Below are 18,763 nucleotides of genomic sequence, written 5' to 3' on the forward strand. Positions count from 1 at the left end.
GCCGACCGCGGGCCACGGCACCTCCGAGAAGGGTGCTGCCCATGACCCGTTGTGTCGCTACACAGTCTGTCGAAGAACAGCACTGCCGGCAGAGAGCACCTCCCCCATCCCGCCAGCCGCACCAGACTCAAAGAGCACCCTGGACGACTTCGAGGGACGCAGTTTGCTGGAATATTTGGCGCTCGCGCTGTCACAGGGCTCGTTGGTCTAGGGGTATGATTCCTGCTTAGGGTGCAGGAGGTCCCGGGTTCAAATCCCGGACGAGCCGTAGCGTTTTGTACAAACTGGTCGCACGTCGGTGGCTGAGTCAGCGCAAAAAGCTGCCCGTCAATGTAAAGCTAATTTCATATTTGCTCTAAGGAACTGACCCTCTGGTCCGACGTATGAAGGTGATTACCAAGGTTTCGGTACAGATCGTAGCAAATGCTTGTCGGTTTAAAGTGATGAAAAAGTGTTTCCGCCCGGGATCGAACCGGGGACCTTCTGCGTGTTAGGCAGACGTGATAACCGCTACACCACGGAAACTACTGCTTTCAGGCTTGCTTCACAGACAACTTGTAACAAGGTTGCCATCGTAACTTAAAAATTCAATAAATGCGGCACTTGCATGAAGAAGGTACATGCAGCAGATCCACACATGACGTGGCTCACTGGAGTAGTATGCGACATAGGCAGGAAAATGCTGTTCCCGCCCGGGATCGAACCGGGGACCTTCTGCGTGTGAAGCAGATGTGATAACCGCTACACTACGGAAACGACGGACACGCTCACTCCATCCTTGTACACTCGAAGGCGCCTCAGCCTTTCTTTCGCCCGCGCATGCACACACCATAGTTCTTTTGACAGCCTGAAACCCATCGCTGCCGAGGGCTCAACAAGTCTTCGGGGTGCTCGAGAGGGTGTCTGTCGTAGCATCCCGAACGAGATAGCGGCGTTTCGCGCAGTCGTTATTGCAAGTCACATTAGCAAAAACAATCACCTCCTTAGCAGCAGGCAGTGCGAGCCCAGCAGCAGCTTTACATGAAGATGCCAATAGCCCTGGAAGGCCGCCGACCGCGGGCCACGGCACCTCCGAGAAGGGTGCTGCCCATGACCCATTGTGTCGCTACACAGTCTGTCGAAGAACAGCACTGCCGGCAGAGAGCACCTCCCCCATCCCGCCAGCCGCACCAGACTCAAAGAGCACCCTGGACGACTTCGAGGGACGCAGTTTGCTGGAATATTTGGCGCTCGCGCTGTCACAGGGCTCGTTGGTCTAGGGGTATGATTCCTGCTTAGGGTGCAGCAGGTCCCGGGTTCAAATCCCGGACGAGCCCTAGCGTTTTGTGCAAACTGGTCGCACGTCGGTGGCTGAGTCAGCGCAAAAAGCTGCCCGTCAATGTAAAGCTAATTTCATATTTGCTCTAAGGAACTGACCCTCTGGTCCGACGTATGAAGGTGATTACCAAGGTTTCGGTACAGATCGTAGCAAATGCTTGTCGGTTTAAAGTGATGAAAAAGTGTTTCCGCCCGGGATCGAACCGGGGACCTTCTGCGTGTTAGGCAGACGTGATAACCGCTACACCACGGAAACTACTGCTTTCAGGCTTGCTTCACAGAGAACTTGTAACAAGGTTGCCATCGTAACTTAAAAATTCAATAAATGCGGCACTTGCATGAAGAAGGTACATGCAGCAGATCCACACATGACGTGGCTCACTGGAGTAGTATGCGACATAGGCAGGAAAATGCTGTTCCCGCCCGGGATCGAACCGGGGACCTTCTGCGTGTGAAGCAGATGTGATAACCGCTACACTACGGAAACGACGGACACGCTCACTCCATCCTTGTACACTCGAAGGCGCCTCAGCCTTTCTTTCGCCCGCGCATGCACACACCATAGTTCTTTTGACAGCCTGAAACCCATCGCTGCCGAGGGCTCAACAAGTCTTCGGGGTGCTCGAGAGGGTGTCTGTCGTAGCATCCCGAACGAGATAGCGGCGTTTCGCGCAGTCGTTATTGCAAGTCACATTAGCAAAAACAATCACCTCCTTAGCAGCAGGCAGTGCGAGCCCAGCAGCAGCTTTACATGAAGATGCCAATAGCCCTGGAAGGCCGCCGACCGCGGGCCACGGCACCTCCGAGAAGGGTGCTGCCCATGACCCGTTGTGTCGCTACACAGTCTGTCGAAGAACAGCACTGCCGGCAGAGAGCACCTCCCCCATCCCGCCAGCCGCACCAGACTCAAAGAGCACCCTGGACGACTTCGAGGGACGCAGTTTGCTGGAATATTTGGCGCTCGCGCTGTCACAGGGCTCGTTGGTCTAGGGGTATGATTCCTGCTTAGGGTGCAGGAGGTCCCGGGTTCAAATCCCGGACGAGCCGTAGCGTTTTGTACAAACTGGTCGCACGTCGGTGGCTGAGTCAGCGCAAAAAGCTGCCCGTCAATGTAAAGCTAATTTCATATTTGCTCTAAGGAACTGACCCTCTGGTCCGACGTATGAAGGTGATTACCAAGGTTTCGGTACAGATCGTAGCAAATGCTTGTCGGTTTAAAGTGATGAAAAAGTGTTTCCGCCCGGGATCGAACCGGGGACCTTCTGCGTGTTAGGCAGACGTGATAACCGCTACACCACGGAAACTACTGCTTTCAGGCTTGCTTCACAGACAACTTGTAACAAGGTTGCCATCGTAACTTAAAAATTCAATAAATGCGGCACTTGCATGAAGAAGGTACATGCAGCAGATCCACACATGACGTGGCTCACTGGAGTAGTATGCGACATAGGCAGGAAAATGCTGTTCCCGCCCGGGATCGAACCGGGGACCTTCTGCGTGTGAAGCAGATGTGATAACCGCTACACTACGGAAACGACGGACACGCTCACTCCATCCTTGTACACTCGAAGGCGCCTCAGCCTTTCTTTCGCCCGCGCATGCACACACCATAGTTCTTTTGACAGCCTGAAACCCATCGCTGCCGAGGGCTCAACAAGTCTTCGGGGTGCTCGAGAGGGTGTCTGTCGTAGCATCCCGAACGAGATAGCGGCGTTTCGCGCAGTCGTTATTGCAAGTCACATTAGCAAAAACAATCACCTCCTTAGCAGCAGGCAGTGCGAGCCCAGCAGCAGCTTTACATGAAGATGCCAATAGCCCTGGAAGGCCGCCGACCGCGGGCCACGGCACCTCCGAGAAGGGTGCTGCCCATGACCCGTTGTGTCGCTACACAGTCTGTCGAAGAACAGCACTGCCGGCAGAGAGCACCTCCCCCATCCCGCCAGCCGCACCAGACTCAAAGAGCACCCTGGACGACTTCGAGGGACGCAGTTTGCTGGAATATTTGGCGCTCGCGCTGTCACAGGGCTCGTTGGTCTAGGGGTATGATTCCTGCTTAGGGTGCAGGAGGTCCCGGGTTCAAATCCCGGACGAGCCGTAGCGTTTTGTACAAACTGGTCGCACGTCGGTGGCTGAGTCAGCGCAAAAAGCTGCCCGTCAATGTAAAGCTAATTTCATATTTGCTCTAAGGAACTGACCCTCTGGTCCGACGTATGAAGGTGATTACCAAGGTTTCGGTACAGATCGTAGCAAATGCTTGTCGGTTTAAAGTGATGAAAAAGTGTTTCCGCCCGGGATCGAACCGGGGACCTTCTGCGTGTTAGGCAGACGTGATAACCGCTACACCACGGAAACTACTGCTTTCAGGCTTGCTTCACAGACAACTTGTAACAAGGTTGCCATCGTAACTTAAAAATTCAATAAATGCGGCACTTGCATGAAGAAGGTACATGCAGCAGATCCACACATGACGTGGCTCACTGGAGTAGTATGCGACATAGGCAGGAAAATGCTGTTCCCGCCCGGGATCGAACCGGGGACCTTCTGCGTGTGAAGCAGATGTGATAACCGCTACACTACGGAAACGACGGACACGCTCACTCCATCCTTGTACACTCGAAGGCGCCTCAGCCTTTCTTTCGCCCGCGCATGCACACACCATAGTTCTTTTGACAGCCTGAAACCCATCGCTGCCGAGGGCTCAACAAGTCTTCGGGGTGCTCGAGAGGGTGTCTGTCGTAGCATCCCGAACGAGATAGCGGCGTTTCGCGCAGTCGTTATTGCAAGTCACATTAGCAAAAACAATCACCTCCTTAGCAGCAGGCAGTGCGAGCCCAGCAGCAGCTTTACATGAAGATGCCAATAGCCCTGGAAGGCCGCCGACCGCGGGCCACGGCACCTCCGAGAAGGGTGCTGCCCATGACCCGTTGTGTCGCTACACAGTCTGTCGAAGAACAGCACTGCCGGCAGAGAGCACCTCCCCCATCCCGCCAGCCGCACCAGACTCAAAGAGCACCCTGGACGACTTCGAGGGACGCAGTTTGCTGGAATATTTGGCGCTCGCGCTGTCACAGGGCTCGTTGGTCTAGGGGTATGATTCCTGCTTAGGGTGCAGGAGGTCCCGGGTTCAAATCCCGGACGAGCCGTAGCGTTTTGTACAAACTGGTCGCACGTCGGTGGCTGAGTCAGCGCAAAAAGCTGCCCGTCAATGTAAAGCTAATTTCATATTTGCTCTAAGGAACTGACCCTCTGGTCCGACGTATGAAGGTGATTACCAAGGTTTCGGTACAGATCGTAGCAAATGCTTGTCGGTTTAAAGTGATGAAAAAGTGTTTCCGCCCGGGATCGAACCGGGGACCTTCTGCGTGTTAGGCAGACGTGATAACCGCTACACCACGGAAACTACTGCTTTCAGGCTTGCTTCACAGACAACTTGTAACAAGGTTGCCATCGTAACTTAAAAATTCAATAAATGCGGCACTTGCATGAAGAAGGTACATGCAGCAGATCCACACATGACGTGGCTCACTGGAGTAGTATGCGACATAGGCAGGAAAATGCTGTTCCCGCCCGGGATCGAACCGGGGACCTTCTGCGTGTGAAGCAGATGTGATAACCGCTACACTACGGAAACGACGGACACGCTCACTCCATCCTTGTACACTCGAAGGCGCCTCAGCCTTTCTTTCGCCCGCGCATGCACACACCATAGTTCTTTTGACAGCCTGAAACCCATCGCTGCCGAGGGCTCAACAAGTCTTCGGGGTGCTCGAGAGGGTGTCTGTCGTAGCATCCCGAACGAGATAGCGGCGTTTCGCGCAGTCGTTATTGCAAGTCACATTAGCAAAAACAATCACCTCCTTAGCAGCAGGCAGTGCGAGCCCAGCAGCAGCTTTACATGAAGATGCCAATAGCCCTGGAAGGCCGCCGACCGCGGGCCACGGCACCTCCGAGAAGGGTGCTGCCCATGACCCGTTGTGTCGCTACACAGTCTGTCGAAGAACAGCACTGCCGGCAGAGAGCACCTCCCCCATCCCGCCAGCCGCACCAGACTCAAAGAGCACCCTGGACGACTTCGAGGGACGCAGTTTGCTGGAATATTTGGCGCTCGCGCTGTCACAGGGCTCGTTGGTCTAGGGGTATGATTCCTGCTTAGGGTGCAGGAGGTCCCGGGTTCAAATCCCGGACGAGCCGTAGCGTTTTGTACAAACTGGTCGCACGTCGGTGGCTGAGTCAGCGCAAAAAGCTGCCCGTCAATGTAAAGCTAATTTCATATTTGCTCTAAGGAACTGACCCTCTGGTCCGACGTATGAAGGTGATTACCAAGGTTTCGGTACAGATCGTAGCAAATGCTTGTCGGTTTAAAGTGATGAAAAAGTGTTTCCGCCCGGGATCGAACCGGGGACCTTCTGCGTGTTAGGCAGACGTGATAACCGCTACACCACGGAAACTACTGCTTTCAGGCTTGCTTCACAGACAACTTGTAACAAGGTTGCCATCGTAACTTAAAAATTCAATAAATGCGGCACTTGCATGAAGAAGGTACATGCAGCAGATCCACACATGACGTGGCTCACTGGAGTAGTATGCGACATAGGCAGGAAAATGCTGTTCCCGCCCGGGATCGAACCGGGGACCTTCTGCGTGTGAAGCAGATGTGATAACCGCTACACTACGGAAACGACGGACACGCTCACTCCATCCTTGTACACTCGAAGGCGCCTCAGCCTTTCTTTCGCCCGCGCATGCACACACCATAGTTCTTTTGACAGCCTGAAACCCATCGCTGCCGAGGGCTCAACAAGTCTTCGGGGTGCTCGAGAGGGTGTCTGTCGTAGCATCCCGAACGAGATAGCGGCGTTTCGCGCAGTCGTTATTGCAAGTCACATTAGCAAAAACAATCACCTCCTTAGCAGCAGGCAGTGCGAGCCCAGCAGCAGCTTTACATGAAGATGCCAATAGCCCTGGAAGGCCGCCGACCGCGGGCCACGGCACCTCCGAGAAGGGTGCTGCCCATGACCCATTGTGTCGCTACACAGTCTGTCGAAGAACAGCACTGCCGGCAGAGAGCACCTCCCCCATCCCGCCAGCCGCACCAGACTCAAAGAGCACCCTGGACGACTTCGAGGGACGCAGTTTGCTGGAATATTTGGCGCTCGCGCTGTCACAGGGCTCGTTGGTCTAGGGGTATGATTCCTGCTTAGGGTGCAGCAGGTCCCGGGTTCAAATCCCGGACGAGCCCTAGCGTTTTGTGCAAACTGGTCGCACGTCGGTGGCTGAGTCAGCGCAAAAAGCTGCCCGTCAATGTAAAGCTAATTTCATATTTGCTCTAAGGAACTGACCCTCTGGTCCGACGTATGAAGGTGATTACCAAGGTTTCGGTACAGATCGTAGCAAATGCTTGTCGGTTTAAAGTGATGAAAAAGTGTTTCCGCCCGGGATCGAACCGGGGACCTTCTGCGTGTTAGGCAGACGTGATAACCGCTACACCACGGAAACTACTGCTTTCAGGCTTGCTTCACAGAGAACTTGTAACAAGGTTGCCATCGTAACTTAAAAATTCAATAAATGCGGCACTTGCATGAAGAAGGTACATGCAGCAGATCCACACATGACGTGGCTCACTGGAGTAGTATGCGACATAGGCAGGAAAATGCTGTTCCCGCCCGGGATCGAACCGGGGACCTTCTGCGTGTGAAGCAGATGTGATAACCGCTACACTACGGAAACGACGGACACGCTCACTCCATCCTTGTACACTCGAAGGCGCCTCAGCCTTTCTTTCGCCCGCGCATGCACACACCATAGTTCTTTTGACAGCCTGAAACCCATCGCTGCCGAGGGCTCAACAAGTCTTCGGGGTGCTCGAGAGGGTGTCTGTCGTAGCATCCCGAACGAGATAGCGGCGTTTCGCGCAGTCGTTATTGCAAGTCACATTAGCAAAAACAATCACCTCCTTAGCAGCAGGCACTGCGAGCCCAGCAGCAGCTTTACATGAAGATGCCAATAGCCCTGGAAGGCCGCCGACCGCGGGCCACGGCACCTCCGAGAAGGGTGCTGCCCATGACCCATTGTGTCGCTACACAGTCTGTCGAAGAACAGCACTGCCGGCAGAGAGCACCTCCCCCATCCCGCCAGCCGCACCAGACTCAAAGAGCACCCTGGACGACTTCGAGGGACGCAGTTTGCTGGAATATTTGGCGCTCGCGCTGTCACAGGGCTCGTTGGTCTAGGGGCATGATTCCTGCTTAGGGTGCAGGAGGTCCCGGGTTCAAATCCCGGACGAGCCCTAGCGTTTTGTGCAAACTGGTCGCACGTCGGTGGCTGAGTCAGCGCAAAAAGCTGCCCGTCAGTGTAAAGCTAATTTCATATTTGCTCTAAGGAACTGACCCTCTGGTCCGACGTATGAAGGTGATTACCAAGGTTTCGGTACAGATCGTAGCAAATGCTTGTCGGTTTAAAGTGATGAAAAAGTGTTTCCGCCCGGGATCGAACCGGGGACCTTCTGCGTGTTAGGCAGACGTGATAACCGCTACACCACGGAAACTACTGCTTTCAGGCTTGCTTCACAGAGAACTTGTAACAAGGTTGCCATCGTAACTTAAAAATTCAATAAATGCGGCACTTGCATGAAGAAGGTACATGCAGCAGATCCACACATGACGTGGCTCACTGGAGTAGTATGCGACATAGGCAGGAAAATGCTGTTCCCGCCCGGGATCGAACCGGGGACCTTCTGCGTGTGAAGCAGATGTGATAACCGCTACACTACGGAAACGACGGACACGCTCACTCCATCCTTGTACACTCGAAGGCGCCTCAGCCTTTCTTTCGCCCGCGCATGCACACACCATAGTTCTTTTGACAGCCTGAAACCCATCGCTGCCGAGGGCTCAACAAGTCTTCGGGGTGCTCGAGAGGGTGTCTGTCGTAGCATCCCGAACGAGATAGCGGCGTTTCGCGCAGTCGTTATTGCAAGTCACATTAGCAAAAACAATCACCTCCTTAGCAGCAGGCAGTGCGAGCCCAGCAGCAGCTTTACATGAAGATGCCAATAGCCCTGGAAGGCCGCCGACCGCGGGCCACGGCACCTCCGAGAAGGGTGCTGCCCATGACCCATTGTGTCGCTACACAGTCTGTCGAAGAACAGCACTGCCGGCAGAGAGCACCTCCCCCATCCCGCCAGCCGCACCAGACTCAAAGAGCACCCTGGACGACTTCGAGGGACGCAGTTTGCTGGAATATTTGGCGCTCGCGCTGTCACAGGGCTCGTTGGTCTTGGGGTATGATTCCTGCTTAGGGTGCAGGAGGTCCCGGGTTCAAATCCCGGACGAGCCCTAGCGTTTTGTGCAAACTGGTCGCACGTCGGTGGCTGAGTCAGCGCAAAAAGCTGCCCGTCAATGTAAAGCTAATTTCATATTTGCTCTAAGGAACTGACCCTCTGGTCCGACGTATGAAGGTGATTACCAAGGTTTCGGTACAGATCGTAGCAAATGCTTGTCGGTTTAAAGTGATGAAAAAGTGTTTCCGCCCGGGATCGAACCGGGGACCTTCTGCGTGTTAGGCAGACGTGATAACCGCTACACCACGGAAACTACTGCTTTCAGGCTTGCTTCACAGAGAACTTGTAACAAGGTTGCCATCGTAACTTAAAAATTCAATAAATGCGGCACTTGCATGAAGAAGGTACATGCAGCAGATCCACACATGACGTGGCTCACTGGAGTAGTATGCGACATAGGCAGGAAAATGCTGTTCCCGACCGGGATCGAACCGGGGACCTTCTGCGTGTGAAGCAGATGTGATAACCGCTACACTACGGAAACGACGGACACGCTCACTCCATCCTTGTACACTCGAAGGCGCCTCAGCCTTTCTTTCGCCCGCGCATGCACACACCATAGTTCTTTTGACAGCCTGAAACCCATCGCTGCCGAGGGCTCAACAAGTCTTCGGGGTGCTCGAGAGGGTGTCTGTCGTAGCATCCCGAACGAGATAGCGGCGTTTCGCGCAGTCGTTATTGCAAGTCACATTAGCAAAAACAATCACCTCCTTAGCAGCAGGCAGTGCGAGCCCAGCAGCAGCTTTACATGAAGATGCCAATAGCCCTGGAAGGCCGCCGACCGCGGGCCACGGCACCTCCGAGAAGGGTGCTGCCCATGACCCATTGTGTCGCTACACAGTCTGTCGAAGAACAGCACTGCCGGCAGAGAGCACCTCCCCCATCCCGCCAGCCGCACCAGACTCAAAGAGCACCCTGGACGACTTCGAGGGACGCAGTTTGCTGGAATATTTGGCGCTCGCGCTGTCACAGGGCTCGTTGGTCTAGGGGTATGATTCCTGCTTAGGGTGCAGCAGGTCCCGGGTTCAAATCCCGGACGAGCCCTAGCGTTTTGTGCAAACTGGTCGCACGTCGGTGGCTGAGTCAGCGCAAAAAGCTGCCCGTCAATGTAAAGCTAATTTCATATTTGCTCTAAGGAACTGACCCTCTGGTCCGACGTATGAAGGTGATTACCAAGGTTTCGGTACAGATCGTAGCAAATGCTTGTCGGTTTAAAGTGATGAAAAAGTGTTTCCGCCCGGGATCGAACCGGGGACCTTCTGCGTGTTAGGCAGACGTGATAACCGCTACACCACGGAAACTACTGCTTTCAGGCTTGCTTCACAGACAACTTGTAACAAGGTTGCCATCGTAACTTAAAAATTCAATAAATGCGGCACTTGCATGAAGAAGGTACATGCAGCAGATCCACACATGACGTGGCTCACTGGAGTAGTATGCGACATAGGCAGGAAAATGCTGTTCCCGCCCGGGATCGAACCGGGGACCTTCTGCGTGTGAAGCAGATGTGATAACCGCTACACTACGGAAACGACGGACACGCTCACTCCATCCTTGTACACTCGAAGGCGCCTCAGCCTTTCTTTCGCCCGCGCATGCACACACCATAGTTCTTTTGACAGCCTGAAACCCATCGCTGCCGAGGGCTCAACAAGTCTTCGGGGTGCTCGAGAGGGTGTCTGTCGTAGCATCCCGAACGAGATAGCGGCGTTTCGCGCAGTCGTTATTGCAAGTCACATTAGCAAAAACAATCACCTCCTTAGCAGCAGGCAGTGCGAGCCCAGCAGCAGCTTTACATGAAGATGCCAATAGCCCTGGAAGGCCGCCGACCGCGGGCCACGGCACCTCCGAGAAGGGTGCTGCCCATGACCCATTGTGTCGCTACACAGTCTGTCGAAGAACAGCACTGCCGGCAGAGAGCACCTCCCCCATCCCGCCAGCCGCACCAGACTCAAAGAGCACCCTGGACGACTTCGAGGGACGCAGTTTGCTGGAATATTTGGCGCTCGCGCTGTCACAGGGCTCGTTGGTCTAGGGGTATGATTCCTGCTTAGGGTGCAGGAGGTCCCGGGTTCAAATCCCGGACGAGCCCTAGCGTTTTGTGCAAACTGGTCGCACGTCGGTGGCTGAGTCAGCGCAAAAAGCTGCCCGTCAATGTAAAGCTAATTTCATATTTGCTCTAAGGAACTGACCCTCTGGTCCGACGTATGAAGGTGATTACCAAGGTTTCGGTACAGATCGTAGCAAATGCTTGTCGGTTTAAAGTGATGAAAAAGTGTTTCCGCCCGGGATCGAACCGGGGACCTTCTGCGTGTTAGGCAGACGTGATAACCGCTACACCACGGAAACTACTGCTTTCAGGCTTGCTTCACAGACAACTTGTAACAAGGTTGCCATCGTAACTTAAAAATTCAATAAATGCGGCAATTGCATGAAGAAGGTACATGCAGCAGATCCACACATGACGTGGCTCACTGGAGTAGTATGCGACATAGGCAGGAAAGTGCTGTTCCCGCCCGGGATCGAACCGGGGACCTTCTGCGTGTGAAGCAGATGTGATAACCGCTACACTACGGAAACGACGGACACGCTCACTCCATCCTTGTACACTCGAAGGCGCCTCAGCCTTTCTTTCGCCCGCGCATGCACACACCATAGTTCTTTTGACAGCCTGAAACCCATCGCTGCCGAGGGCTCAACAAGTCTTCGGGGTGCTCGAGAGGGTGTCTGTCGTAGCATCCCGAACGAGATAGCGGCGTTTCGCGCAGTCGTTATTGCAAGTCACATTAGCAAAAACAATCACCTCCTTAGCAGCAGGCAGTGCGAGCCCAGCAGCAGCTTTACATGAAGATGCCAATAGCCCTGGAAGGCCGCCGACCGCGGGCCACGGCACCTCCGAGAAGGGTGCTGCCCATGACCCATTGTGTCGCTACACAGTCTGTCGAAGAACAGCACTGCCGGCAGAGAGCACCTCCCCCATCCCGCCAGCCGCACCAGACTCAAAGAGCACCCTGGACGACTTCGAGGGACGCAGTTTGCTGGAATATTTGGCGCTCGCGCTGTCACAGGGCTCGTTGGTCTAGGGGTATGATTCCTGCTTAGGGTGCAGGAGGTCCCGGGTTCAAATCCCGGACGAGCCCTAGCGTTTTGTGCAAACTGGTCGCACGTCGGTGGCTGAGTCAGCGCAAAAAGCTGCCCGTCAATGTAAAGCTAATTTCATATTTGCTCTAAGGAACTGACCCTCTGGTCCGACGTATGAAGGTGATTACCAAGGTTTCGGTACAGATCGTAGCAAATGCTTGTCGGTTTAAAGTGATGAAAAAGTGTTTCCGCCCGGGATCGAACCGGGGACCTTCTGCGTGTTAGGCAGACGTGATAACCGCTACACCACGGAAACTACTGCTTTTAGGCTTGCTTCACAGACAACTTGTAACAAGGTTGCCATCGTAACTTAAAAACTCAATAAATGCGGCACTTGCATGAAGAAGGTACATGCAGCAGATCCACACATGACGTGGCTCACTGGAGTAGTATGCGACATAGGCAGGAAAATGCTGTTCCCGCCCGGGATCGAACCGGGGACCTTCTGCGTGTGAAGCAGATGTGATAACCGCTACACTACGGAAACGACGGACACGCTCACTCCATCCTTGTACATTCGAAGGCGCCTCAGCCTTTCTTTCGCCCGCGCATGCACACACCATAGTTCTTTTGACAGCCTGAAACCCATCGCTGCCGAGGGCTCAACAAGTCTTCGGGGTGCTCGAGAGGGTGTCTGTCGTAGCATCCCGAACGAGATAGCGGCGTTTCGCGCAGTCGTTATTGCAAGTCACATTAGCAAAAACAATCACCTCCTTAGCAGCAGGCAGTGCGAGCCCAGCAGCAGCTTTACATGAAGATGCCAATAGCCCTGGAAGGCCGCCGACCGCGGGCCACGGCACCTCCGAGAAGGGTGCTGCCCATGACCCATTGTGTCGCTACACAGTCTGTCGAAGAACAGCACTGCCGGCAGAGAGCACCTCCCCCATCCCGCCAGCCGCACCAGACTCAAAGAGCACCCTGGACGACTTCGAGGGACGCAGTTTGCTGGAATATTTGGCGCTCGCGCTGTCACAGGGCTCGTTGGTCTAGGGGTATGATTCCTGCTTAGGGTGCAGGAGGTCCCGGGTTCAAATCCCGGACGAGCCCTAGCGTTTTGTGCAAACTGGTCGCACGTCGGTGGCTGAGTCAGCGCAAAAAGCTGCCCGTCAATGTAAAGCTAATTTCATATTTGCTCTAAGGAACTGACCCTCTGGTCCGACGTATGAAGGTGATTACCAAGGTTTCGGTACAGATCGTAGCAAATGCTTGTCGGTTTAAAGTGATGAAAAAGTGTTTCCGCCCGGGATCGAACCGGGGACCTTCTGCGTGTTAGGCAGACGTGATAACCGCTACACCACGGAAACTACTGCTTTCAGGCTTGCTTCACAGACAACTTGTAACAAGGTTGCCATCGTAACTTAAAAATTCAATAAATGCGGCACTTGCATGAAGAAGGTACATGCAGCAGATCCACACATGACGTGGCTCACTGGAGTAGTATGCGACATAGGCAGGAAAATGCTGTTCCCGCCCGGGATCGAACCGGGGACCTTCTGCGTGTGAAGCAGATGTGATAACCGCTACACTACGGAAACGACGGACACGCTCACTCCATCCTTGTACACTCGAAGGCGCCTCAGCCTTTCTTTCGCCCGCGCATGCACACACCATAGTTCTTTTGACAGCCTGAAACCCATCGCTGCCGAGGGCTCAACAAGTCTTCGGGGTGCTCGAGAGGGTGTCTGTCGTAGCATCCCGAACGAGATAGCGGCGTTTCGCGCAGTCGTTATTGCAAGTCACATTAGCAAAAACAATCACCTCCTTAGCAGCAGGCAGTGCGAGCCCAGCAGCAGCTTTACATGAAGATGCCAATAGCCCTGGAAGGCCGCCGACCGCGGGCCACGGCACCTCCGAGAAGGGTGCTGCCCATGACCCATTGTGTCGCTACACAGTCTGTCGAAGAACAGCACTGCCGGCAGAGAGCACCTCCCCCATCCCGCCAGCCGCACCAGACTCAAAGAGCACCCTGGACGACTTCGAGGGACGCAGTTTGCTGGAATATTTGGCGCTCGCGCTGTCACAGGGCTCGTTGGTCTAGGGGTATGATTCCTGCTTAGGGTGCAGGAGGTCCCGGGTTCAAATCCCGGACGAGCCCTAGCGTTTTGTGCAAACTGGTCGCACGTCGGTGGCTGAGTCAGCGCAAAAAGCTGCCCGTCAATGTAAAGCTAATTTCATATTTGCTCTAAGGAACTGACCCTCTGGTCCGACGTATGAAGGTGATTACCAAGGTTTCGGTACAGATCGTAGCAAATGCTTGTCGGTTTAAAGTGATGAAAAAGTGTTTCCGCCCGGGATCGAACCGGGGACCTTCTGCGTGTTAGGCAGACGTGATAACCGCTACACCACGGAAACTACTGCTTTCAGGCTTGCTTCACAGACAACTTGTAACAAGGTTGCCATCGTAACTTAAAAATTCAATAAATGCGGCAATTGCATGAAGAAGGTACATGCAGCAGATCCACACATGACGTGGCTCACTGGAGTAGTATGCGACATAGGCAGGAAAGTGCTGTTCCCGCCCGGGATCGAACCGGGGACCTTCTGCGTGTGAAGCAGATGTGATAACCGCTACACTACGGAAACGACGGACACGCTCACTCCATCCTTGTACACTCGAAGGCGCCTCAGCCTTTCTTTCGCCCGCGCATGCACACACCATAGTTCTTTTGACAGCCTGAAACCCATCGCTGCCGAGGGCTCAACAAGTCTTCGGGGTGCTCGAGAGGGTGTCTGTCGTAGCATCCCGAACGAGATAGCGGCGTTTCGCGCAGTCGTTATTGCAAGTCACATTAGCAAAAACAATCACCTCCTTAGCAGCAGGCAGTGCGAGCCCAGCAGCAGCTTTACATGAAGATGCCAATAGCCCTGGAAGGCCGCCGACCGCGGGCCACGGCACCTCCGAGAAGGGTGCTGCCCATGACCCATTGTGTCGCTACACAGTCTGTCGAAGAACAGCACTGCCGGCAGAGAGCACCTCCCCCATCCCGCCAGCCGCACCAGACTCAAAGAGCACCCTGGACGACTTCGAGGGACGCAGTTTGCTGGAATATTTGGCGCTCGCGCTGTCACAGGGCTCGTTGGTCTAGGGGTATGATTCCTGCTTAGGGTGCAGGAGGTCCCGGGTTCAAATCCCGGACGAGCCCTAGCGTTTTGTGCAAACTGGTCGCACGTCGGTGGCTGAGTCAGCGCAAAAAGCTGCCCGTCAATGTAAAGCTAATTTCATATTTGCTCTAAGGAACTGACCCTCTGGTCCGACGTATGAAGGTGATTACCAAGGTTTCGGTACAGATCGTAGCAAATGCTTGTCGGTTTAAAGTGATGAAAAAGTGTTTCCGCCCGGGATCGAACCGGGGACCTTCTGCGTGTTAGGCAGACGTGATAACCGCTACACCACGGAAACTACTGCTTTTAGGCTTGCTTCACAGACAACTTGTAACAAGGTTGCCATCGTAACTTAAAAACTCAATAAATGCGGCACTTGCATGAAGAAGGTACATGCAGCAGATCCACACATGACGTGGCTCACTGGAGTAGTATGCGACATAGGCAGGAAAATGCTGTTCCCGCCCGGGATCGAACCGGGGACCTTCTGCGTGTGAAGCAGATGTGATAACCGCTACACTACGGAAACGACGGACACGCTCACTCCATCCTTGTACATTCGAAGGCGCCTCAGCCTTTCTTTCGCCCGCGCATGCACACACCATAGTTCTTTTGACAGCCTGAAACCCATCGCTGCCGAGGGCTCAACAAGTCTTCGGGGTGCTCGAGAGGGTGTCTGTCGTAGCATCCCGAACGAGATAGCGGCGTTTCGCGCAGTCGTTATTGCAAGTCACATTAGCAAAAACAATCACCTCCTTAGCAGCAGGCAGTGCGAGCCCAGCAGCAGCTTTACATGAAGATGCCAATAGCCCTGGAAGGCCGCCGACCGCGGGCCACGGCACCTCCGAGAAGGGTGCTGCCCATGACCCATTGTGTCGCTACACAGTCTGTCGAAGAACAGCACTGCCGGCAGAGAGCACCTCCCCCATCCCGCCAGCCGCACCAGACTCAAAGAGCACCCTGGACGACTTCGAGGGACGCAGTTTGCTGGAATATTTGGCGCTCGCGCTGTCACAGGGCTCGTTGGTCTAGGGGTATGATTCCTGCTTAGGGTGCAGGAGGTCCCGGGTTCAAATCCCGGACGAGCCCTAGCGTTTTGTGCAAACTGGTCGCACGTCGGTGGCTGAGTCAGCGCAAAAAGCTGCCCGTCAATGTAAAGCTAATTTCATATTTGCTCTAAGGAACTGACCCTCTGGTCCGACGTATGAAGGTGATTACCAAGGTTTCGGTACAGATCGTAGCAAATGCTTGTCGGTTTAAAGTGATGAAAAAGTGTTTCCGCCCGGGATCGAACCGGGGACCTTCTGCGTGTTAGGCAGACGTGATAACCGCTACACCACGGAAACTACTGCTTTCAGGCTTGCTTCACAGAGAACTTGTAACAAGGTTGCCATCGTAACTTAAAAATTCAATAAATGCGGCACTTGCATGAAGAAGGTACATGCAGCAGATCCACACATGACGTGGCTCACTGGAGTAGTATGCGACATAGGCAGGAAAATGCTGTTCCCGCCCGGGATCGAACCGGGGACCTTCTGCGTGTGAAGCAGATGTGATAACCGCTACACTACGGAAACGACGGACACGCTCACTCCATCCTTGTACACTCGAAGGCGCCTCAGCCTTTCTTTCGCCCGCGCATGCACACACCATAGTTCTTTTGACAGCCTGAAACCCATCGCTGCCGAGGGCTCAACAAGTCTTCGGGGTGCTCGAGAGGGTGTCTGTCGTAGCATCCCGAACGAGATAGCGGCGTTTCGCGCAGTCGTTATTGCAAGTCACATTAGCAAAAACAAGCACCTCCTTAGCAGCAGGCAGTGCGAGCCCAGCAGCAGCTTTACATGAAGATGCCAATAGCCCTGGAAGGCCGCCGACCGCGGGCCACGGCACCTCCGAGAACGGTGCTGCCCATGACCCATTGTGTCGCTACACAGTCTGTCGAAGAACAGCACTGCCGGCAGAGAGCACCTCCCCCATCCCGCCAGCCGCACCAGACTCAAAGAGCACCCTGGACGACTTCGAGGGACGCAGTTTGCTGGAATATTTGGCGCTCGCGCTGTCACAGGGCTCGTTGGTCTAGGGGTTCAGTTCCGCTTCAGACGGCGTGCTGTGAGGACGTGTTAGCGCTCCGCTTAGCTGCTGTGTTTCGAAGTCGTGACTAATTCTTGTTGCTCTTCGTTCAGTGTGTGTTAGTGTTTTGTGTCGTTGTACTTGTGTTGTCGACGTCTCTTTTGTTTCTTTCTTGAAAGCGGTTTTGGCCGCTGTTTATCTGCTGAAATGTCTGCCGTGTTTCCCAGGAAGCTTACTGTGCGATTTGGTTTTGACAAGTCTACCCGATATGTACAACCCAGTTCACTGGAAATTCACGACTGGATTGTTGATGTTGTTGGCCTCACATCTGATCAGATACATACGGCTTACTATGATCTGGAACAATACTGTTTTTATGTCAAGCTGCTCTCACCTTTGGTGCTGGAACGGATCTTAAACAAATTTGATGGGGAAGCTGAATTCCGCCACCGTGACAATTCGGTGAGTAAGGTCACAGTTTCTAATGCTGATGTTGATTACAAGCATGTGCGTGTTTTTAACTTGCCCCCCGAGGTTGACAACTGTTATTTAAAAGATGTTCTTTCTAAGTATGGTGATATCAAGCAAATTAGGAATGAACGGTGGTCCAGCCAACACCGTTTGCAATGCTTTAGCGGTGTGCGTTCGGTCGACATGCATGTCAAGCATAATATTCCCTCTCATGTTCAAGTTTGCGGATATAAAGCGCATGTTATGTACAGTGGACAGACTTTGACCTGTCATGTCTGTAATGAGAGTGGACATATGAGGCAGGATTGTCCGAAGCGTGTCTTTGTTTTGCAAACCCACTTCCAGCAGCGCAAAAAGTTAACTCTGGCCGACCTTGTGAAGGAAACTTCTGTGACAGATGGGTCAAGTTCCCCCATCCCGGACAAAGATGAAGATAGGGCGCAGCATCGTGCTGCTGACTTTCCACCGCTAGCACGAAAGGAGACTTCAGACTCGTCTGTTGTCCAAAGTAGTGTCGTTACTCACAAGAGACGCCGCACTTACGATAGTGGTAGTGCAGACGAAGATGACGTTAATGTGGCTAGGAAATCTGTCGATGGCACTTCGCAACCGCTGTTTGAGATTCCGGGCTCCGAACATTCCATGCTTTCGGTTTGTAGCGCCAATTCTCCGGTGACGGTTGCACAGTTGGATCCATTACCCGTAAACGAACAGGCCGCGGTAGCTTCAGTACCACGCCAGTCACATGAGGCATGTCAACCGATGCAGACCGACCGACCGACCGATGTTGACACCGTTTGTGGACAGGTCGTGGACGAGCGTGAGCGTCAACAGCTGGCTACGTCACCGCCTCAGCCCGACAACAAACAAACGGAAGGTTCCACCGTTGATAAACACTCCGCTCCCGAAAGAGGATGTGAAAGAGTTAGGACGCCGGAAGTAGTTTTGCAGTCTGAGCAACCACCGTGTGCAGCGGAGGAGGAGCTGGCACCTGACGTCAGCTCCGATCCTCCTACCCCGCCTTCCGCTGCGAATTTCTCAACGGGAGGTTGGCGCCGCCACTCGGTGAAACCAAATGTCAATGTTGTTCGCAGGAAGCCTAAAAAGAAAGGTTCCCACGCCGATGATGACGCACCTTCGAAGTCAGATTCTCACGAAGGTTCTGGCGTGGAATGATGGCCTGACAGGTGGTTAGATATCTCCGTGCTTCATGTTACAATCCTACACGCTTTCCACCCTCAATATTAACAGGATCCAGTCGGATTTAAAACTCGCTGCTCTCAAACAGTTTCTCTACGACTCAGCGACTGACATCGCCTTTCT

The 18,763-nt window shown here is 53.9% G+C and overlaps 48 non-coding genes across 48 annotated transcripts; 16 read left to right on the forward strand and 32 right to left on the reverse strand.

Annotated features, from left to right (window-relative positions):
* The first annotated feature begins 196 nt into the window (after positions 1 to 196).
* On the forward strand, positions 197 to 268 carry Trnap-agg (transfer RNA proline (anticodon AGG)). The gene has a single exon. It is a non-coding gene; the product is annotated as a tRNA-Pro (tRNA).
* A 184-nt stretch (positions 269 to 452) lies between these two features.
* Trnav-aac (transfer RNA valine (anticodon AAC)) lies at positions 453 to 525 on the reverse strand. Its single transcript has one exon. It is a non-coding gene; the product is annotated as a tRNA-Val (tRNA).
* Positions 526 to 683: 158 nt separating this feature from the next.
* On the reverse strand, positions 684 to 756 carry Trnav-cac (transfer RNA valine (anticodon CAC)). Its single transcript has one exon. It is a non-coding gene; the product is annotated as a tRNA-Val (tRNA).
* Positions 757 to 1,244: 488 nt separating this feature from the next.
* Positions 1,245 to 1,316, forward strand: Trnap-agg (transfer RNA proline (anticodon AGG)). Its single transcript has one exon. It is a non-coding gene; the product is annotated as a tRNA-Pro (tRNA).
* A 184-nt stretch (positions 1,317 to 1,500) lies between these two features.
* Trnav-aac (transfer RNA valine (anticodon AAC)) lies at positions 1,501 to 1,573 on the reverse strand. The gene has a single exon. It is a non-coding gene; the product is annotated as a tRNA-Val (tRNA).
* A 158-nt stretch (positions 1,574 to 1,731) lies between these two features.
* Trnav-cac (transfer RNA valine (anticodon CAC)) lies at positions 1,732 to 1,804 on the reverse strand. The gene has a single exon. It is a non-coding gene; the product is annotated as a tRNA-Val (tRNA).
* Positions 1,805 to 2,292: 488 nt separating this feature from the next.
* Positions 2,293 to 2,364, forward strand: Trnap-agg (transfer RNA proline (anticodon AGG)). The gene has a single exon. It is a non-coding gene; the product is annotated as a tRNA-Pro (tRNA).
* Positions 2,365 to 2,548: 184 nt separating this feature from the next.
* Trnav-aac (transfer RNA valine (anticodon AAC)) lies at positions 2,549 to 2,621 on the reverse strand. The gene has a single exon. It is a non-coding gene; the product is annotated as a tRNA-Val (tRNA).
* A 158-nt stretch (positions 2,622 to 2,779) lies between these two features.
* Trnav-cac (transfer RNA valine (anticodon CAC)) lies at positions 2,780 to 2,852 on the reverse strand. The gene has a single exon. It is a non-coding gene; the product is annotated as a tRNA-Val (tRNA).
* A 488-nt stretch (positions 2,853 to 3,340) lies between these two features.
* Trnap-agg (transfer RNA proline (anticodon AGG)) lies at positions 3,341 to 3,412 on the forward strand. Its single transcript has one exon. It is a non-coding gene; the product is annotated as a tRNA-Pro (tRNA).
* A 184-nt stretch (positions 3,413 to 3,596) lies between these two features.
* Trnav-aac (transfer RNA valine (anticodon AAC)) lies at positions 3,597 to 3,669 on the reverse strand. Its single transcript has one exon. It is a non-coding gene; the product is annotated as a tRNA-Val (tRNA).
* Positions 3,670 to 3,827: 158 nt separating this feature from the next.
* On the reverse strand, positions 3,828 to 3,900 carry Trnav-cac (transfer RNA valine (anticodon CAC)). Its single transcript has one exon. It is a non-coding gene; the product is annotated as a tRNA-Val (tRNA).
* Positions 3,901 to 4,388: 488 nt separating this feature from the next.
* On the forward strand, positions 4,389 to 4,460 carry Trnap-agg (transfer RNA proline (anticodon AGG)). The gene has a single exon. It is a non-coding gene; the product is annotated as a tRNA-Pro (tRNA).
* A 184-nt stretch (positions 4,461 to 4,644) lies between these two features.
* Trnav-aac (transfer RNA valine (anticodon AAC)) lies at positions 4,645 to 4,717 on the reverse strand. Its single transcript has one exon. It is a non-coding gene; the product is annotated as a tRNA-Val (tRNA).
* Positions 4,718 to 4,875: 158 nt separating this feature from the next.
* Positions 4,876 to 4,948, reverse strand: Trnav-cac (transfer RNA valine (anticodon CAC)). Its single transcript has one exon. It is a non-coding gene; the product is annotated as a tRNA-Val (tRNA).
* Positions 4,949 to 5,436: 488 nt separating this feature from the next.
* Positions 5,437 to 5,508, forward strand: Trnap-agg (transfer RNA proline (anticodon AGG)). Its single transcript has one exon. It is a non-coding gene; the product is annotated as a tRNA-Pro (tRNA).
* A 184-nt stretch (positions 5,509 to 5,692) lies between these two features.
* Positions 5,693 to 5,765, reverse strand: Trnav-aac (transfer RNA valine (anticodon AAC)). Its single transcript has one exon. It is a non-coding gene; the product is annotated as a tRNA-Val (tRNA).
* A 158-nt stretch (positions 5,766 to 5,923) lies between these two features.
* On the reverse strand, positions 5,924 to 5,996 carry Trnav-cac (transfer RNA valine (anticodon CAC)). The gene has a single exon. It is a non-coding gene; the product is annotated as a tRNA-Val (tRNA).
* A 488-nt stretch (positions 5,997 to 6,484) lies between these two features.
* Trnap-agg (transfer RNA proline (anticodon AGG)) lies at positions 6,485 to 6,556 on the forward strand. The gene has a single exon. It is a non-coding gene; the product is annotated as a tRNA-Pro (tRNA).
* Positions 6,557 to 6,740: 184 nt separating this feature from the next.
* On the reverse strand, positions 6,741 to 6,813 carry Trnav-aac (transfer RNA valine (anticodon AAC)). The gene has a single exon. It is a non-coding gene; the product is annotated as a tRNA-Val (tRNA).
* Positions 6,814 to 6,971: 158 nt separating this feature from the next.
* On the reverse strand, positions 6,972 to 7,044 carry Trnav-cac (transfer RNA valine (anticodon CAC)). The gene has a single exon. It is a non-coding gene; the product is annotated as a tRNA-Val (tRNA).
* Positions 7,045 to 7,532: 488 nt separating this feature from the next.
* Trnap-agg (transfer RNA proline (anticodon AGG)) lies at positions 7,533 to 7,604 on the forward strand. The gene has a single exon. It is a non-coding gene; the product is annotated as a tRNA-Pro (tRNA).
* A 184-nt stretch (positions 7,605 to 7,788) lies between these two features.
* On the reverse strand, positions 7,789 to 7,861 carry Trnav-aac (transfer RNA valine (anticodon AAC)). Its single transcript has one exon. It is a non-coding gene; the product is annotated as a tRNA-Val (tRNA).
* Positions 7,862 to 8,019: 158 nt separating this feature from the next.
* On the reverse strand, positions 8,020 to 8,092 carry Trnav-cac (transfer RNA valine (anticodon CAC)). The gene has a single exon. It is a non-coding gene; the product is annotated as a tRNA-Val (tRNA).
* Positions 8,093 to 8,580: 488 nt separating this feature from the next.
* On the forward strand, positions 8,581 to 8,652 carry Trnap-agg (transfer RNA proline (anticodon AGG)). The gene has a single exon. It is a non-coding gene; the product is annotated as a tRNA-Pro (tRNA).
* A 184-nt stretch (positions 8,653 to 8,836) lies between these two features.
* On the reverse strand, positions 8,837 to 8,909 carry Trnav-aac (transfer RNA valine (anticodon AAC)). The gene has a single exon. It is a non-coding gene; the product is annotated as a tRNA-Val (tRNA).
* A 158-nt stretch (positions 8,910 to 9,067) lies between these two features.
* On the reverse strand, positions 9,068 to 9,140 carry Trnav-cac (transfer RNA valine (anticodon CAC)). The gene has a single exon. It is a non-coding gene; the product is annotated as a tRNA-Val (tRNA).
* A 488-nt stretch (positions 9,141 to 9,628) lies between these two features.
* Trnap-agg (transfer RNA proline (anticodon AGG)) lies at positions 9,629 to 9,700 on the forward strand. The gene has a single exon. It is a non-coding gene; the product is annotated as a tRNA-Pro (tRNA).
* Positions 9,701 to 9,884: 184 nt separating this feature from the next.
* Positions 9,885 to 9,957, reverse strand: Trnav-aac (transfer RNA valine (anticodon AAC)). The gene has a single exon. It is a non-coding gene; the product is annotated as a tRNA-Val (tRNA).
* Positions 9,958 to 10,115: 158 nt separating this feature from the next.
* Positions 10,116 to 10,188, reverse strand: Trnav-cac (transfer RNA valine (anticodon CAC)). Its single transcript has one exon. It is a non-coding gene; the product is annotated as a tRNA-Val (tRNA).
* A 488-nt stretch (positions 10,189 to 10,676) lies between these two features.
* Positions 10,677 to 10,748, forward strand: Trnap-agg (transfer RNA proline (anticodon AGG)). Its single transcript has one exon. It is a non-coding gene; the product is annotated as a tRNA-Pro (tRNA).
* A 184-nt stretch (positions 10,749 to 10,932) lies between these two features.
* On the reverse strand, positions 10,933 to 11,005 carry Trnav-aac (transfer RNA valine (anticodon AAC)). Its single transcript has one exon. It is a non-coding gene; the product is annotated as a tRNA-Val (tRNA).
* A 158-nt stretch (positions 11,006 to 11,163) lies between these two features.
* Trnav-cac (transfer RNA valine (anticodon CAC)) lies at positions 11,164 to 11,236 on the reverse strand. The gene has a single exon. It is a non-coding gene; the product is annotated as a tRNA-Val (tRNA).
* A 488-nt stretch (positions 11,237 to 11,724) lies between these two features.
* On the forward strand, positions 11,725 to 11,796 carry Trnap-agg (transfer RNA proline (anticodon AGG)). Its single transcript has one exon. It is a non-coding gene; the product is annotated as a tRNA-Pro (tRNA).
* A 184-nt stretch (positions 11,797 to 11,980) lies between these two features.
* On the reverse strand, positions 11,981 to 12,053 carry Trnav-aac (transfer RNA valine (anticodon AAC)). The gene has a single exon. It is a non-coding gene; the product is annotated as a tRNA-Val (tRNA).
* Positions 12,054 to 12,211: 158 nt separating this feature from the next.
* Positions 12,212 to 12,284, reverse strand: Trnav-cac (transfer RNA valine (anticodon CAC)). The gene has a single exon. It is a non-coding gene; the product is annotated as a tRNA-Val (tRNA).
* A 488-nt stretch (positions 12,285 to 12,772) lies between these two features.
* Trnap-agg (transfer RNA proline (anticodon AGG)) lies at positions 12,773 to 12,844 on the forward strand. Its single transcript has one exon. It is a non-coding gene; the product is annotated as a tRNA-Pro (tRNA).
* A 184-nt stretch (positions 12,845 to 13,028) lies between these two features.
* On the reverse strand, positions 13,029 to 13,101 carry Trnav-aac (transfer RNA valine (anticodon AAC)). The gene has a single exon. It is a non-coding gene; the product is annotated as a tRNA-Val (tRNA).
* Positions 13,102 to 13,259: 158 nt separating this feature from the next.
* Trnav-cac (transfer RNA valine (anticodon CAC)) lies at positions 13,260 to 13,332 on the reverse strand. Its single transcript has one exon. It is a non-coding gene; the product is annotated as a tRNA-Val (tRNA).
* A 488-nt stretch (positions 13,333 to 13,820) lies between these two features.
* Positions 13,821 to 13,892, forward strand: Trnap-agg (transfer RNA proline (anticodon AGG)). Its single transcript has one exon. It is a non-coding gene; the product is annotated as a tRNA-Pro (tRNA).
* A 184-nt stretch (positions 13,893 to 14,076) lies between these two features.
* Positions 14,077 to 14,149, reverse strand: Trnav-aac (transfer RNA valine (anticodon AAC)). Its single transcript has one exon. It is a non-coding gene; the product is annotated as a tRNA-Val (tRNA).
* Positions 14,150 to 14,307: 158 nt separating this feature from the next.
* Positions 14,308 to 14,380, reverse strand: Trnav-cac (transfer RNA valine (anticodon CAC)). The gene has a single exon. It is a non-coding gene; the product is annotated as a tRNA-Val (tRNA).
* Positions 14,381 to 14,868: 488 nt separating this feature from the next.
* Positions 14,869 to 14,940, forward strand: Trnap-agg (transfer RNA proline (anticodon AGG)). Its single transcript has one exon. It is a non-coding gene; the product is annotated as a tRNA-Pro (tRNA).
* Positions 14,941 to 15,124: 184 nt separating this feature from the next.
* Positions 15,125 to 15,197, reverse strand: Trnav-aac (transfer RNA valine (anticodon AAC)). The gene has a single exon. It is a non-coding gene; the product is annotated as a tRNA-Val (tRNA).
* A 158-nt stretch (positions 15,198 to 15,355) lies between these two features.
* Positions 15,356 to 15,428, reverse strand: Trnav-cac (transfer RNA valine (anticodon CAC)). Its single transcript has one exon. It is a non-coding gene; the product is annotated as a tRNA-Val (tRNA).
* A 488-nt stretch (positions 15,429 to 15,916) lies between these two features.
* Positions 15,917 to 15,988, forward strand: Trnap-agg (transfer RNA proline (anticodon AGG)). The gene has a single exon. It is a non-coding gene; the product is annotated as a tRNA-Pro (tRNA).
* Positions 15,989 to 16,172: 184 nt separating this feature from the next.
* Positions 16,173 to 16,245, reverse strand: Trnav-aac (transfer RNA valine (anticodon AAC)). Its single transcript has one exon. It is a non-coding gene; the product is annotated as a tRNA-Val (tRNA).
* A 158-nt stretch (positions 16,246 to 16,403) lies between these two features.
* On the reverse strand, positions 16,404 to 16,476 carry Trnav-cac (transfer RNA valine (anticodon CAC)). Its single transcript has one exon. It is a non-coding gene; the product is annotated as a tRNA-Val (tRNA).
* Between the last annotated feature and the right edge of the window lie 2,287 nt (positions 16,477 to 18,763).

This window comes from Schistocerca nitens, chromosome 2 (genome assembly GCF_023898315.1).
Source record: "Schistocerca nitens isolate TAMUIC-IGC-003100 chromosome 2, iqSchNite1.1, whole genome shotgun sequence".
NCBI lineage: Eukaryota > Metazoa > Arthropoda > Insecta > Orthoptera > Acrididae > Schistocerca > Schistocerca nitens.